General features: G+C 44.3%; 1 protein-coding gene across 1 annotated transcript in view; it reads left to right on the top strand.

Annotated features, from left to right (window-relative positions):
- The first annotated feature begins 794 nt into the window (after nucleotides 1-794).
- The window catches only part of fhip1b (FHF complex subunit HOOK interacting protein 1B), a 73510-nt gene continuing 56374 nt past the window's right edge, over nucleotides 795-17930 (top strand). Inside the window, 2 exon segments of the mRNA XM_042320016.1 lie at nucleotides 795-1164; nucleotides 7019-7191. The gene's annotated coding sequence lies outside the window, so the exon portion shown is untranslated.

The raw sequence follows: 17930 nt of genomic DNA, 5'->3' as shown, positions 1-17930 counted from the left end.
GATTGAAATTACATCAGTTAATATACATTATTGAGATGACATCAGTTAATATACATTATTGAGATGACATCAGTTAATATCCATTATTGAAATGACATCAGTTAATATCCATTATTGAGATGACATCAGTTAATATACATTATTGAAATGACAACGTCCTGCAATGAGAGCTAAAGTGAATGTCTCTGAGTAGGTTGATACCCCATTTAATGGGTGCATAATAGGTTAGGTTGTAAAGTGTATAAGTATGCCCCCAATGCAATTCTAAAGTCTGTTACAGCCACAGTGCAATTCCAACAGATTTCAACTTTCAATTTAACTAATTATCATCTTTTGTTATAAATTTGTTTAACAAACATTCAGACTTTGTTTCGCATGATCTAGTCCAAATATGGCATGATTCCATTATTTGTATCTGTTTAAATCACTTTCAGATGTGGACTTTTCTTTTTTTGAAGGCAAAGCACAAATTCCACAATTGCGGCTGACTAAATTCCCTATTGTGTCTAGCGTCACACAGGTGGAAGAGGACACGGAGACGCGCTTTCTATCACACAACGTCATCGCGTCCCTTTGCGTGTGTGTGCATGTGAGAGAGAGAGGAATTCGAGAAGGTGGCGAAGAGAGAGAGAGAAAGAGAGAGACAGAGAGAGAGAGAGAGAGAGAGACAGAGAGAGAGAGAGAGAGAGAGAGAGAGACAGAGACAGAGAGAGAGAGAGAGGAGAAAGAGAGAGAGAGAGAGAGAGAGACAGAGACAGAGAGAGAGAGAGAGGAGAAAGAGAGAGAGAGAGAGAGAGAGAGAGAGAGAGAGAGAGAGAGAGAGAGAGAGAGAGAGAGAGAGAGAGAGAGAGAGAGAGAGAGATTGTGAAATCATGAAAATGGTTTGTTGTTGTCTGAAGGAATAACCTATGCGACAAAAAAAAAAAAAAAAATGTATACAATTCAACGGCGATCTTTCTTTTTGCGTCGGTGAGTAAAGCTACTTACGTTTTCACAGTGCTGTGTAATTATTATTTTACTGTACACTGGTCGACTGACAGTGGAATATCCTGGCTAGTAAAACTGTTAAATGAGCTAGCTAGGCTAGCGAAGTTATCCTGTGGAAATCACTGCTCCTCCGCAGCAGTTTAGCGGTTTTGTCGTTAAATACTGCAAACCCAAACGGTGAGTAATTTTGCTGGTTTTAATATGACTTTTGTCATTTTGCTTGCTAACGTTTTTTTTTGTTATAACCACATTTAGCTAGTTGAGTGTGAACACATCAGTTTTTTTTGTTGTTGTTGTTGTTGTTGCTAACGTTTAAATCACCGAAGAAGGACACATAACGTTTTATGAGCTAGATAGACAGATATACCGTTTGTATTTTAGCTAAATTAGCTCCTTATTGAAACACATTGTTGTGTTATTAGCTAAACACTGCATCAAACATCAGCAACTGTGAATACAGTCCGTGACAGAGAGATGTTATGCCCAACGACCAGCAGGCAGGCACACTATAGTCCCTAAAATATTCCCTTAATGTTACTTTATATTCACTTTGGGAGTTTTGAAATGTGTAGCTAGCACCATTTCCCAGTGATTGGAATTGCTAACGTCAGCAATGCTAATAAACGAAGCTAACTAGCTATATAGCTTAGCCAATCAATTGCTAGTTAGCTAGCTTGTTGCTGGTTATTTTAGGATTGGGATAAATATTTTCTAAAAAAAAATTGTATTCTAAGCTCATATGTATCAAATGTCTAACCTTTTTTTTTTTTTATTAATAATTGACCTGCATCATGTCAAGGTTGGCTGAGGATGTTGTAGCTAGTGTTTCTCAAAACTTGTTGAGACACGATCTTCACCTTTTTGAGTGTATGATCTACTAGTCTTTCTAGTTAACCTTCATTGTTTTCAGAGTGTAACAGCTTGCATTTTTACATTCCTCTCGGTCTACTTCAACACTGGCACAGACCCTGAAATTATTCTGCGAATGATTTATAATTCTTCAGCACATTTTTAAGTTGGTATTGAGAACATTTGAGACATGGCCGAACTGTCCAGGTCAAGAGGTTCTTTGTTGAGATGGACTTGACACGACAGGCTGAGGAGCAATGGTGGCTGACTTTGCCACTCAATCATTTATCACTGAGATGCATCTTCCTGTGGCCAGAGAGAGAGAGAGCACCCTATTACCTACGTTATGTAGTGCACTACTTTTGACTGTCAAAAGTAGTGCACTATACAGGGGATAGGGTGCCATTTCAGATGCAGACACAAGAGTTCAACAAACATGACTGGTCAGTTGGCCTCTCATGAGAATCTCTTCCCTACCCTCATATTTTATCTCTGCCCATTTGTGAGTGTTACATGGCTTTCACTGAGTCTTTAGGATGTGTGTGTCTGTGTGTGGGAGGTCTGATAACATCATATATAGACTCCCTCTCTGGGAACTGACTCTGCCTCTCTGCCTCAGGCCTGCTGGATCTCAGCAGAATCATATCTAGCCTATTCACCCAGTTTCTCATCTCTTCCTTTCATACACACACCTCATTCTCTCTCTTTCTCATTCTCTCTCTCGACAGAAATATAGACACTCTTGGAGATCCCATAAAGAGCAACAGTAGAACCCAACCTATCTAGAGATCCCATAAAGGCCTCTCACTGTGCTGAGGCAGGCTAACGTCTAATTTCTGCTCTGACTGTCCGTGTCGATCAGAATGGTTTCAAGGTTTGGTTAAGTTTATTTTGCCATTTTACTAGGATCCCCATTAGTTGTTGAGAAAGCAGCAGGTACTCTTCCTGGGGTTCCACAAAAAAACCCATTAAACATGATACAGAACATTAATAGACATGAACAGCTCAAGGACAGAACTACACACATTTTTAGTTCTGTTCACCTCATAACTGACCTTTTGTCCTTCCTTTCTACGTCTTATTGTGTACGTGCCTTAATCTCCCAGTGTTAGAATATGAGCAGGTGGACTTTGAGCTCAACTTACTGACTTTTATAGCACCTGAAGAATGTGACCTGGAAATAAAATCCCCACCGTTTTTGTACATTAACCGGATACGTAGTTCTGCCGTGGCTTATTTTCTTTCCCCACATTTAGCTCCGGGATTGAAAGGCTGACTTCTTTGTTTTGTCAGAAATATTGAGCCTTAAGCTTAGCTGCTGTTCAGTTTATAGACCACGAACACAAGTTCTGCCATGGGATAGGCCTGTATGGCTATAAGGTGCTTTGTGGGAGCTCTGCTTATGAGTTGATTATATGATGTTGTACAACAGGCAAGAAAACAGAGGAAACGTGACTGAAATGCGCCTGGATTCAACATACCGTAGATTGTTAGCCGTTCGTTAAGGTCTTTGTTAAAGTTTGAGTTCGGACTGGCCTTCATTTCCTTCATTCTTGAGGACCCCTTCTACTCTCCCTGACTTATATGACTAAGATTGTGCCTTTGGCTTCTGGACAACGAAAGAAAGTTGATATGAAAACCAATAGAACAGGAGAGAAATTCTGGTTAATGGAATGAGGAAGACTTATAAAAATGTAAAAAAAGACCTCTTAAGTTTTTATGGATGGATTTTTTTTGCACGGCTACTTTGAAGCAAGGTAAAACATGCCTTGTTATTTTAAGTGAAGTAAAACGTTCAGGTTTCAAACAATTGTGCTACCTCGAGCTCAGATTGCGCAATGCTGCTTGACAGGTGATATTCCTCTAACTAGGCTCTGCGGCGTGTGATAAGTTAGATACATGACGACAAACAAATACCAAATTTAATTACACTATGCATATTAACCTATAGACCAATAAGCATGACTGGGCAATGTTTTTTTGCCGGTTAAGCAATTTATTATTATTATTATTTTTCTCCCTTTTATTTAACTAGACAGGTCTGTTAAGAACACATTCTCATTTTCAATGACTGCCTACGGGGGAACAGTGGGTTAACTGCCTTGTTGAAGGGCAGAAGGACAGATTTGGACCTTATCAGCTCGGGGATTTGATCTGGTGACGAGTCCAATGCTCTAACCACTAGGCTACCTGCCGCCTCTACACTCTAACCACTAGGCTACATTGCCACCTCTACACTCTAACCACTAGGCTACCTGCCGCCTCTACACTCTAACCACTAGGCTACGTTGCCACCTCTACACTCTAACCACTAGGCGACCTGCCGCCTCTACACTCTAACCACTAGGCTACCTGCCTCCTCTACACTCTAACCACTAGGCTACCTACCTCCTCTACACTCTAACCACTAGGCTACCTGCCGCCTCTACACTCTAACCACTAGACTACCTGCCGCCTCTACACTCTAACCACTAGACTACCTGCCTCCCCTACACTCTAACCACTAGACTACCTGCCGCCTCTACACTCTAACCACTAGGCTACATTGCCACCTCTACACTCTAACCACTAGGCTACCTGCCGCCTCTACACTCTAACCACTAGGCTACGTTGCCACCTCTACACTCTAACCACTAGGCGACCTGCCGCCTCTACGCTCTAACCACTAGGCTACCTGCCTCCTCTACACTCTAACCACTAGGCTACCTACCTCCTCTACACTCTAACCACTAGGCTACCCTACCACCTCTACACTCTAACCACTAGGCTACCTGCCTCCTCTACACTCTAACCACTAGGCTACCCTGCCGCTTCTACACTCTAACCACTAGGCTACCTGCCGCCCTACACTCTAACCACTAGGCTACCCTGCCGCCTCTACACTCTAACCACTATGCTACCTGCCGCCTCTACACTCTAACCACTAGGCTACCTGCCTCCCCTACACTCTAACCACTAGACTAGCCGCCTCTACACTCTAACCACTAGACTACCTGCCGCCTCTACACTCTAACCACTAGGCTACCTGCCGCCTCTACACTCTAACCACTAGGCTACCTGCCGCCTCTACACTCTAACCACTAGGCTACCTGCCGCCTCTACACTCTAACCACTAGGCTACCTGCCGCCTCTACACTCTAACCACTAGGCTACCTGCCGCCTCTACACTCTAACCACTAGGCTACCCTGCCGCCTCTACACTCTAACCACTAGGCTACCCTGCCGCCTCTACACTCTAACCACTAGGCTACCTGCCGCCTCTACACTCTAACCACTAGGCTACCTGCCGCCTCTACACTCTAACCACTAGGCTACCCTACCTCCTCTACACTCTAACCACTAGGCTACCTGCCGCCTCTACACTCTAACCACTAGGCTACCCTACCTCCTCTACACTCTAACCACTAGGCTACCTGCCACCTCTACACTCTAACCACTAGGCTACCTGCCGCCTCTACACTCTAACCACTAGGCTACCCTACCTCCTCTACACTCTAACCACTAGGCTACCCTACCTCCTCTACACTCTAACCACTAGGCTACCCTACCTCCTCTACACTCTAACCACTAGGCTACCTGCCACCTCTACACTCTAACCACTAGGCTACCTGCCGCCTCTACATACACTCTAACCACTAGGCTACCTGCCGCCTCTACATACACTCTAACCACTAGGCTACCTGCCGCCTCTACATACACTCTAACCACTAGGCTACCTGCCGCCTCTACATACACTCTAACCACTAGGCTACCTGCCGCCTCTACATACACTCTAACCACTAGGCTACCTGCCGCCTCTACACTCTAACCACTAGGCTACCTGCCGCCAAAGGTTAACTATGTTAATTAGCGGTTAACTATTAACATCCCTACTTGTTATCCTCTTTTACATTCCCTGTTTTATTTATGGTACTTTTCACTCCCTTTTTCTCTCCAATTTCATGATATCCAATTGGTAGTTACAGTCTTGTCCCATCACTGCAGCTCCCGTACGGACTCGGGAGAGGCGAAGTTCGAGAGCCATTCGTACTCCGAAACATGACGCTTCCAAGCCACACTGCTTCTTAACACACTGCTTGTTGAACCTGGGAAGCCAGCCGCACCAATGTCTTGTTGGAAACACCCTTCCCCTAACCCGGACAACACTGGGACATTTGTGCACTGCCTCACTTGTTCTTATGTCCCTGTGTTGTTGATGAGAGATGATACAGTACCCTCTGCCATCCTGAAGAAGCACTCCCACATTGTCTCTGACTTGACCTGAGCTGTGGTTTTAGCAGTTTCTCCTGCGCTCCATAAACAACAGTTAACAAAACAGAACACGAGGAGGATTCCAGTCCCCAGTCCACCTGGCTGTGCTGCTGCTCCAGTTTCAACTGTTCTGCCTGCGGCTATGGAATCCTGACCTGTTCACCGGACGTGCTACCTGTCCCAGACCTGCTGTTTTCAACTCTCTAGAGACAGCAGGAGTGGTAAAGATACTCTTAGTGATCGACTATGAAAAGCAAACTGACATTTACTCCTGAGGTGCTGACTTGATGCACCCTCAACAACTACTGTGACAACTACTGTGATTATTATTATTTGACCATGCTGGTCATTTATGAACATTTGAACATCTTGGCCATGTTCTGTTATAATCTCCACCTGACACAGCCAGAAGTGGACTGGCCACCCTTCATAGCCTGGTTCCTCTCTAGGTTTCTTCCTAGGTTTTGGCCTTTTTAGGGAGTTTTTCCTAGTCACCGTGCTTCTACACCTGCATTGCTTGCTGTTTTGGGGTTTTAGGCTGGGTTTCTGTACAGGACTTTGAGACATCAGCTGATGTACGGGCTATATAAATACATTTGATTTGATTCTGTTCTACTCCAGCCTACAGTCGTTAAACTGGAAGACTTCTGACCTCTTGTGTTTTGAAACAGCCGGGGCCTATAGTGGTTGTTTAGACTGGTGAGTAATGGCTGGGGCTCCCGGAGGACGGCGCACCAGTGGGATGAAACCGAACACTGCCTGTCGTAGCCCAGCATTAGGAGACAGTGCTGTAACAGTACACCTTCACTGTCACTACTGTCTGTCTGTCTTCACCAGACTAGACCTGTAGTTTAGTATAGTACAATGGTTTACCTTCAGCCTATAACCAAACTCTGTCTCTCCGTCTGTCTCTCTGTGTTTCAATATTCAGTCCCGGGGTAGCAGTTGGGGCTAAGGAAGGCTAAGCTGACTGGTGACTTCCCTTAGAAGCTGGTGTTGGACTGGAGCAGCCAGCTCGGGCCATGAGCCAGAAGTCCCTCTTCCCTCTGTGGACCAGAGCCAACATGGAGGTTTAGACCAGACAGACGCCGAGCAAGTGTTCAGGTAAGGTTTTTTTTTTTTTTTTTTTTTTTACAGGACCTCTCTCTGTACACGTGATGTAAGCAAACGAAACCGCAATGAATCGTAGTGACTCCCGGAGGTGCTACAAAACCTACTTCATGTCCCAGCAGCCTCTGTTCTCGTCTTGAGCCATGTATAGCAGTGCGTTGTCGTGATTGAGTTGTTTTGAGGGAATGTTCAAGACACTGCTTCTGTGAAGAATGATGGTAGCTGGTAAAGAATGTAGACTGATGATGGTGGAGCAGATCATGCTGCCGGGGGTAGCCCATCCCTAATATGTTCACTTCCAGTCTCTTTTTTAAAAACTTTTTGCTGATCATTTTGACGCTACCGTACAACCTGGCCAGCATTCGGTGAAATTGCAGAGCGCGAAATTCAAATGACAAAAATCGTGATATTAAACATTCATGAAAATACAAGTGTTCCACATCTGTTAAAAGCTTAACTTCTTGTTAATCCAGCCGCGTTGTCCGATTTCAAAAAGGCTTTACAGCGAAAGCACAGTATGTGATTATCTGAGGACAGCGCCCCTCACACAAAAGCATTACATACATTTCCAACCAAGCAGAGGCGACACGGAAGTCAGAAATAGCGATAAAATAAATCACTTACCTTTGAAGATCTTCATCTGGTTGCAATCACAAGGGTCCCAGCTACATAACAAATGGTCCTTTTATTTGATAAGTCCTTCTTTATATCCCAGAAAAGTCTGTTTCATTGGCGCGCTTGACTCAGTAATCCACCGGTTTCCCTCGTTCAAAATGCACACAAATGAATCCCGTAAGTTACCAATAAACTTCTTCCGAACACATCAAACAACGTTCCTAATCAATCCTCAGGTACCCTAATATGTAAATAAACAATCAAATTTAAGACTGAGAATACCGGAGACCATTCCTGGAGATAAATAATGATGTGCTCGCCCTCACCAGAACGCGCCACAAACACTACAGCCAAAATGGGAGCCACTTAGAAAAACGACAAATTGTAGCTCATTTTTCAAAAAACAAGCCTGGAACTCTTTCCAAAGACTGTTGACATCTAGTGGAAGCTGTAGAAACTGCAATATGGGAGGTTTTCCTTTTTATAGTCCCATTCCCAGCCATTGTAATCAGTGGTGAGCTGGGAAGAAAAAAAACATCTGGATGGATTGTCCTCGGGTTTTTGCCTGACATATCAGTTCTGTTATACTCGGACATTATTTTATCAGTTTTGGAAACTTTAGAGTGTTTTCTATCCAATACTACCCATTTTTATATGCATATCCTAGCTTCTGGGCTTGAGTTACAGGCAGTTTAATTTGGGCACCTCATTCATCCAAACTTCCGACGACTGCCCCCTAGCCCGAATAATAAGTAAGATAATAAGAATAAGTTAATTGCTGGTAAATGTGGCCTGTCTTAGTCACAGAACAAGGTATTTATCTTTCCTGATATCTAAATAGTCAAAGTAAAAAAAAAAAGATTTTATTAATTGAAATATATATATATTTTTAAATGTATGTACTTCACCGCTTTTCTCTCAAATTTCTTGTCCCATCGCTGCAACTCCCCTACGGACTCTGGGGAGACATGCATGACCGAACCCGGGTCTGTAGTGAGGCAATGCCTTAGACTGCTGCGCTACTCGGGAGGCCTGTTGATCTGTGCCGTGTCTTGTGGACCCTCCTCCGTTGGTGTGAGCCTGTAGGGTTATTGCTAGCATATTATTGTCAGGGCTGACTGGAGGGCGGAATGTTACATGCTATAATAGTAAAATGCCTTTTCATATAGCCCATAGCTCATAGCCCATAGCCCATAGCTCATAGCCCATAGCCCATAGCTCATAGCCCATAGCCCATAGCCCATAGCTCATAGCTCATAGCTCATAGCTCATAGCCCATAGCCCATAGCTCATAGCCCATAGCCCATAGCTCATAGCTCATAGCCCATAGCTCATAGCATAGCTCATAGCCCATAGCTCATAGCCCATAGCCCATAGCTCATAGCCCATAGCCCATAGCCCATAGCTCATAGCTCATAGCTCATAGCTCATAGCCCATAGCCCATAGCTCATAGCCCATGAGCTTGAAAATAAAACAATTCCTTTGTTCATCCGTAGGCTACATTTGACATTGCTCAACTGCAAACGATGCGCCGTACATAAATATTTCATTCTAAAGTTTGTTACACACAAGGATATAAAATAACCACGAATACTCTAACAAATGTTTAAATACAGACGTCTGTTCGGATATCCAGATTTTCAAATAACCGTGCCCATCCCTATTGAATCAAATCAAATGTATTTATATAGCCCTTCTTACATCAGCTGGTATCTCAAAGTGCTGTACAGAAACTCAGCCTAAAACCCCAAACAGCAAGCAATGCAGGTGTAGAAGCACGGTGGCTAGGAAAAACTCCCTAGAAAAGCCAACACCTAGGAAGAAACCTAGAGAGGAACCAGGCTATGTGGGGTGGAAGTCCTCTTCTGGCTGTGTCAGGTGGAGATTATAACAGAACATGGCCAAGATGTTCAAATGTTCTCTCCTGCTGAAAGGAATGTCCTTCTTTACTCTCCCTCTGTCTGAGCCGAAGGCCCGTGCTGCTGTTCTGTGTTAGGATGGAGGTTATTAGGGTCGGAGGCTGCTCACCTCACCTCTGACTCACTGCACCACACCACGTACAGCCCATTAGAAACAGGGGGAGGGGTGGGGCCAGGGGCCCTCTTCCAGGTTTGGGGTCAATTCAAATTGAAGGCAGTCAATTCAGGAAGTAAACTTAAAATCAAATTTAATAATTTAAAACATTGCATCGATTTTCAATGACTTCTCAATAAACTGAAAAGGAGAAGCTATGTGAAAAGTTTAGTTGACTTGGACTCGAATTGACCCCAACCCTGCCCTCTACGCACGAGGGCCTCACGCGACACGGTGCTGGCTCAAAGGTCACTGCAAACAGACTGTTTTACGGCTCGCTGCTTCCGTGTTTGTGTGTTGTAGAAGGGTATGGAAGCGTAGTGCCAGGTAGGTAGGTAATGCCTTTTTGGATTTCTATGTGTGTCTTAGATGGGCAAATAAATATTGGCCTTTTCACAGTGGGTCGGAGCATCTCAAATGCCTCTGAACTGTAGCCTAATAGGTTTTAGGAGAGCAGTATTAGGGAATCTAAACTTTTCTTGGACAGTGTACTCGCAAATTTTTCCCCAACATCGGACACCCACCAACTTTGGACACTCTAGCGGTTAGTGGAATAAATCACCTCGTACACATCATTTTAAATGGACTAGAAAATATCGGTACGTTTTGCGACTAAAGACACCCTTCCAGCTGACCACCGATTTACATGGCTATTTATGTAAGTTAGGTTTTGAAAGTAATTTTTATTTATTTATATATATATATTGTGTATATTGTGTATATTGTAAAATTAGACTGCGCGACAGACCACACGTCATTTAATATACAACTTTTTCCCTCAGAAATATAGATAACGGATTTCAGGCAAGTAATTTGTTGTTTTTTTAACTCAAAGGCTAGCCAACTATCTAGTAAACACTTCGGATATAAGTTTGTATTTACTATATATATATATATATATATATATATATATATATATTTTTTAATTGATCAAAATAGTAAGATGGCCAATAACTGTCGATTAATATGTGACTTTGTTGTTGTTGGGTAAACTGCTTATCAAAAAGCTGATAGTATTTCCACTGAAATGTCAAACATGCTAATTGCTAACATTTTTATAACACCAATAATCACGAAATCCATTGATGGCTTGATCACAAGATAACACTTGTTGAAGGTAATATATATATATATATTTCTAAACGCTGTTGATAACGCTATGCCGATAATACGGGGTGCTACGCTAAGGTTTGTTATCCTGCTTATCTCATTCTGAGGTGAGTGGTACCACCACTACATTTTCAGTTCGTCTGGGCCTGGGAACAGAGCTGGAAAGGCAGCAGGAGGATACTGCTGCTTCTCTCTCTTTCTCAAGCTGTTCTCTCCCTCCTACTTTGTCTTCCTCCTCTTAGCAGAGACACAAACTGACATTTTAACAGCTTTATGTAGTTAGACAAACTGTGTGTGTGTGTGTGTGTGTGTGTGTGTGTGTGTGTGTGTGTGTGTGTGTGGGGGGGGGATTGTTGGGTTCAGTCAGAGCTCCTTTGAAGGGACCCACCCAGCGACAGATGATGTCATTGGAACTTCGGACCAGGCCGGGCCCCATCTCAGGCTGGCTCTTGGAAGGAAACGATCACAGGATGGTCCAGGGAAGTTTTGGGGGGGAAAGGCAGGACCGGGTGGGGCAGGGAGGATTTACCAGCTCTGTTTTTTGTTGTTTTGAGTCTGTCTGCTGTTAGCTCTTTGACTGACCATTTCAGAAGTTACGTAAGAGATGCCTTGTGTCCTACTAATACTTTTGCTTTGTGGTTTGTCTTTTCTTTTGACATGATAAACAAAGTTAGAGAAGAAATCCTGTTTTTAAATTGTGGATGCGGAAGGTTAATGTTATTCTATGTTACATGCTATTCCATGTTCTGATTCCAGGTTGTCTGAAATCAGTATTTTCCATCTCGGTAGCGTTGTAACCTTGTTTTTGTGCCTAAAGGACAGAGCTGGCTGACGTAATGTGCAGTGACATCCATGAAAGGGATTGATATGCAGCTGAACATGCTGTGATAAATCACAAGGCCTGTGGAAAGGTTGTTGCCTCGGAATGTGGGTGGGGGGGGGCGTTGCTGTCGTCTAGGTTTGGGGCGGGGTCAAACGTCCTATCGTGATATACCGTGCTATTGCTAATTTCCTTTCTGTAATATGAAGTGTTGGCGAAGTGAATGACGAGTGGTAAAACTCACATTTTGTATTGCTGGTGAGTGCCTGAGGCGATAGTCATTTGGTTCAGTTAGGAAAACCATCCTGTAATCTAGTCATGGCTCATCCTATAATGACTACCTAATGTACACACCTTTTCTATTCATATACTGTCTATACACACACAGTGAGTCACGTGACTGTACCTCCTTACTTCATTTGCACACGCTGTATATAGATTTTTCTATTGTGTTATTGACTGTACGTTTGTTTATTCCATGAGTTTGTTTTTGACGCTTTGCTTTATCTTGGCCAGGTTGCAGTTGTAAATGAGAACTTGTTCTTAACTGGCCTACCTGCTTAAATAAAGGGGAAATTAAAATATTAAACAGGCAGTCAGGCATCGAGGCATTCAGTTACTGTTTGATTGAACGTTAGAATGGGCAGAACGAGTGACCTAAGGAACTTTGAGCGTGGTGTGATCATCGGGGCTAGAATTTTCAATTCCAATAATGATTATTATTATTATTATTTATTTTACCTTTATTTAACCAGGTAGGCCAGTTGAGAACAAGTTCTCATTTACAACTGCGACCTGGCCAAGATGAAGCAAAGCACTTCGACACAAACAACAACACAGAGTTACACATGGAGTAAATAAACATAGTCAATGATACAGTAGGAAAAAAAGTCTATATATGTAAGAAGTAAATACAATATACCAATTAAACACTGGAGTGATTGATGTGCAGAAGATGAATGTGCAAGTAGAGATACTGGGGTGCAAAGGAGCAAGATAGATAGATAGATAGATACAGTATGGGGATGAGGTAGTTGGATGGGCTATTTACAGATGGGGTATGTACAGGTGCAGTGATCTGTGAGCTGGTGCTTAAAGCTAGTGAAGGAGATGTGAGTCTTCAGCTTCAGTGATTTTTGCAGTTCGTTCCAGTCATTGGCAGCAGAGAACTGGAAGGAAAGGCGGCTAAAGGAGGAATTGGCTTTGGGGGTGACCAGTGAGATATACCTGCTGGAGCGCGTGCTACGGGTGGGTACTGCTATGGTGACCAGTAAGCTGAGATAAGGTGGGGCTTTACCTAGCAGAGACTGGTTAAATAAAGGTTAAATAAAAAAATTAAGACACACAAATGACTCGTGGAGCAAGAGATCCTCCTCCCGCTGCTGCTGGTCTTCACATCCTACTGTTACTCACCAAATAGACCACACCAACTTCTCCATTTAGAGTGCCAATTTATTTAACTATTTGTACCGATCTGCGTGCTAGTTATGCTTTTATAAGCACATTTTGTTTAATTTATAATAATGTCTTCGTATCTAAATCATTACAGTGCCTTGCAAAAGTATTCAACCTCCTTGGTGTTTTTCCTATTTTGTGCATTACAACCTGTAACTTAAATGGATTTCAATTTGGATTTCATGTCATGGACACTAATAGTCCAAAGTGGTGAAGTGAAATGAAAAAAATAAATTGTTTAATTATTTAAAAAAAAAACATTTTAAATGGAAAAGTGGTGCATGCATATGTATTCACCCCCTTTGCTATGAAGCCCCTAAATAAGATCTGGTGCAACCAATTACCTTCAGAAGTCACATAATTAGTTTATTTACGGTCCACCTGTGGGCAATTTAAGTGTCACATGATCTGTCACATGATCTCAGTACATATACACCTGTTCTGAAAGGCCCCAGAGTCTGTAACACCATTAAGCAAGGGGCACCACCAAGCAAGTGGCACCATGAAGACCAAGGAGCTCTCCAAACAGGTCAGGGACACAGTTGTGGAGAAGTACAGATCAGGGTTGGGTTATAAAAAACATATACAAAACTTTGAACATCCAACGGAGCACCATTAAATCTATTATTAAAAAATGGAAAGAATATGGCACCACAACAAACCTGCCAAGAGATGACCTCCCACCAAAACTCACAGACCAGGCAAGGAGGACTATAATCAGAGAGGCAACAAAGAAACCATAGATAACCCTGAAGGAGCAGCAAAGCTCCACAGCAGAGATTGGAGTATCTGTCCATAGGACCACTTTAAGCTGTACACTCCACAGAGCTGGGCTTTATGGAAGAGTGGCCAGAAAAGAGCCATTGCTTAAATAAAAAAATAAGCAAAGACGTTTGGTGTTCGCCAAAAAGCATGTGGGAGACTCCCCAAACATATTGAAGAAGGTCCTCTGGTCAGATGAGACTAAAATTGAGCTTTTTGGCTATCAAGAAAAATGCTATGTCTGTCGCAAACCCAACACCTCTCATCACACTGAGAACACCATCCCCACAGTGAAGCATGGTGGTGGCAGCATGCTGTGGGGATCTTTTTCATCTGCAGTGACTCTAGTAATGGCTCTAGTAATTATTGACTTTGGGGGGGTGAATAGTTATGCATGTTCAAGTTTTCTGTTTTTGTCTTTATTTCCTGTTTGTTCCGCAATATAAATAAACAAATATTTTGCATCTTCAAAGTGGTAGGCATGTTGGTTAAATCAAATTAAACAAACCCCTCAAAAATCCGATTTAATTCCAGTTTGAAAGGCAGCAAAATAGGAAAAATGCCAAGGGGGATGAATACTTTCGCAAGCCACTGTATCATGTGGTTAATCAAAATTCTCGGTTTGCCATCCCCGCATCCTCCACAATGGTTTAGTCCACTGAGACAGCCATGAATCAGACCAGTGTCTCATGTGCCAACAAAAATAGGTGTATATTTTAGACTGCTCAATTAAAAAAAAATCTTGGTCGATCAAGCAATCAACTAAATGGGGTCAGTCCTACTATAGTGTATGTACTATTTAGGCACCTGTACTGAGCCATAAGGGAGACTTGGCATCCACCACCCCACTATCAGATTAGAGCCATAAGGGAGGCTAGACATCTACCACCCCACTATCAAATTAGGGGGGGTAATGTAGCCTATATTTTAAAACATGTATTTTTCCATGTATAGGCACACCCCATCTGTTTTAATAAAAACAACTATATGTACTGAGTTTGTCTGATGCTTCTAAGCACACTGTTTGATCAAATAATTAAGACACACAAATGACTTGAGGAAGCCAGAGATCAAGCCGGAGAGTTGAGCATTGCAGTAGTCTAATCTAGAAGTGACAAAAGCATAGATTATTTTCTGCATCATTTCTGGACAAAGTTTCAGATATTTGCGATGTTACGAAGACGGGGGGGAAAAAAAGCTGTCCTTTGAAATATTCTTGATGTGTTCGTCAAAAGAGAGATCAGGGTCCAGGGTAACGTCGAGGTCCTTCACAGTTTTATTGGAGACGACTGTACAATCATCAAGATTTAATTGTCAGATCCTGTCAATCATTGTCATCAGACGATGCTATTGTAAAATCGTCATCGTGAGCTGCCTGTTGGTACTCTGTCACAAAAAACAACATTGGAACGTAACTGTTATTTTAAAAGCTTTTGAACCGGTTGATAATGTTCCTTTTAAATTCTGGGCATTTTTTTTCTCAGTCCCACAAAAGAAAAATGCAACAAAGCGCCAATGCAAAGCCCTCACTGCCCTCACTGGCACTCAAACTTATTCCAGTGTCTGCCTGCCAGCTGAAAATCTTTGTGTTTGTGTAGGCTACCTGTCCCTCCCCCCCTAAGCAAAGAGTCTACTGTAGCCCCTCCCCCCCAATGCGTGCAGTCTACTGTAGCCCCTCCCCCCTCCCCCAGGTGTGCAGAGTCTACTGTAGCCCCTACTGTAGCCCCCCCCAGGCGTGCAGTCTGCAGAGTCTACTGTAGCCCCTCCCCCAGGCGTGCAGAGCCCCTCCCCCAGGTGTGCAGAGTCTACTGTAGCCCCTCCCCCAGGCGTGCAGCCCCTCCCCCAGGCGTGCAGTCGTGCAGAGTCTACTGTAGCCCCTCCCCCCAGGCGTGCAGAGCCCCTAGCCCCCCCCAGGCGTGCAGTCTACTGTAGCCCCTCCCCCAGGCGTGCAGAGTCTACTGTAGCCCCTCCCCCAGGCGTGCAGAGTCTACTGTAGCCCCTCCCCCAGGCGTGCAGAGTCTACTGTAGCCCCTCCCCCAGGCGTGCAGAGTCTACTGTAGCCCCTACTGTAGCCCCCCCCAGGCGTGCAGAGTCTACTGTAGCCCCCTCCCCCAGGCGTGCAGAGTCTACTGTAGCCCCTCCCCCCCTCCCCCAGGCGTGCAGAGTCTCCCCCAGGCGTGCAGAGTAGCCCCTCCCCCAGGCGTGCAGAGTCTACTGCCCCTCCCCCAGGCCCCTCCCCCATGCGTGCAGAGTCTACTGTAGCCCCTCCCCCATGCGTAGCCCCTCCCCCAGGCAGAGTCTACTGTAGCCCCTAGCCCCTCCCCCCCCCCAGGCGTGCAGAGTCTACTGCCCCTCCCCCAGCCCCTCCCCCAGGCGTGCAGAGTCTGCACTGCCCCTCCCCCAGGCCCCTAGCCCCTCCCCCCCCCCAGGCGTGCAGAGTCTACTGTCCCCCAGCCCCTCCCCCAGGCATGCAGTCTACTGTAGCCCCTCCCCCAGGCATGCAGTCTACTGTAGCCCCTCCCCCAGGCGTGCAGAGTCTACAGCCCCTCCCCCAGCCCCTAGCCCCCCCCCCCCATGCGTGCAGAGTCTACTGTAGCCCCTCCCCCAGGCGTGCAGAGTCTACTGTAGCCCCTCCCCCCTCCCCCATGCGTGCAGAGTCTACTGTAGCCCCTCCCCCCAGGCGTGCAGTCTACTGTAGCTACTACCTTTACAGGACTGATTCAGAAATGAGGGAGTGGTTTAATTAGAGAAGAGTTCTGAACGTTTTCAATGTTAAGGATACTACAGTTATCACGTTTCACATTGGATTGTTTACTTTATTTCTGCTGCCACTCTGCACACACACAAGCTTTCCTGTTAGCTAGCTAGCCCGCTAGCTAGCTCAGGTCTAGCTCTCTCAAACTCGATGCGACATCATGTGTAATGCAATGGAACTGAGTCATGGCCAAGGGCTAGTTCTGGTCCAACGTTAGTTAAGACAACTCTCTGAAGTTAAAAGACATTCAAAGTTCCTCTCTAGAAGCTACTCCTCCGTAGGTATAATTTTGCAAATTCAAGTCATGCATGTCATAACAACAAGATGCCCAGCGCTTTATTACCCAGAGTTCTCCTCACCTGCAAAGTTTCAGTCACATATCGTACCCTACACTACACTTGTTAAAAACATTTTTTTTAAATTTTTTTTTTTAAATGTTTCTGTTCAGAACAAAGCTATTGGGAAATAATTTTGTTTCCAACCCGAGGTTAATTTAGATATTATGCTCCTAAGTGGTGACTCATCCTCCCACGCTCTTTCTCTCCTCTCCTCTTTCACGTTCATTCTCTCCTTCTCTTGTTTTCCCACTCTCCTGCTGTCTTTACTGTACTGACTTTATGTCTTACTGGGTGGATAGGAACACGAGCCTGCTGGTCTTATTGGGTGGATAGGAACATTAGCCTGCTGTCTTTACTGTACTGACTTTATGTCTTACTGGGTGGATAGGAACATTAGCCTGCTGTCTTTACTGTACTGACTTTATGTCTTACTGGGTGGATAGGAACATTAGCCTGCTGGTCTTATTGGGTGGATAGGAACATTAGCCTGCTGGTCTTATTGGGTGGATAGGAACATTAGCCTGCTGGTCTTACTGTACTGACTTTATGTCTTATTGGGTGGATAGGAACATTAGCCTGCTGGTCTTATTGGGTGGATAGGAACATTAGCCTGCTGGTCTTACTGTACTGACTTTATGTCTTACTGGGTGGATAGGAACATGAGCCTGCTGGTCTTACTGTACTGACTTTATGTCTTACTGGGTGGATAGGAACATGAGCCTGCTGTTTTTACTGTACTGACTTTATGTCTTACTGGGTGGATAGGAACATGAGCCTGCTGGTCTTATTGGGTGGATAGGAACA

This window comes from Oncorhynchus tshawytscha, linkage group LG03, assembly GCF_018296145.1.
Source record: "Oncorhynchus tshawytscha isolate Ot180627B linkage group LG03, Otsh_v2.0, whole genome shotgun sequence".
NCBI lineage: Eukaryota > Metazoa > Chordata > Actinopteri > Salmoniformes > Salmonidae > Oncorhynchus > Oncorhynchus tshawytscha.
This window is presented reverse-complemented; position numbering and strand designations above follow the sequence as displayed.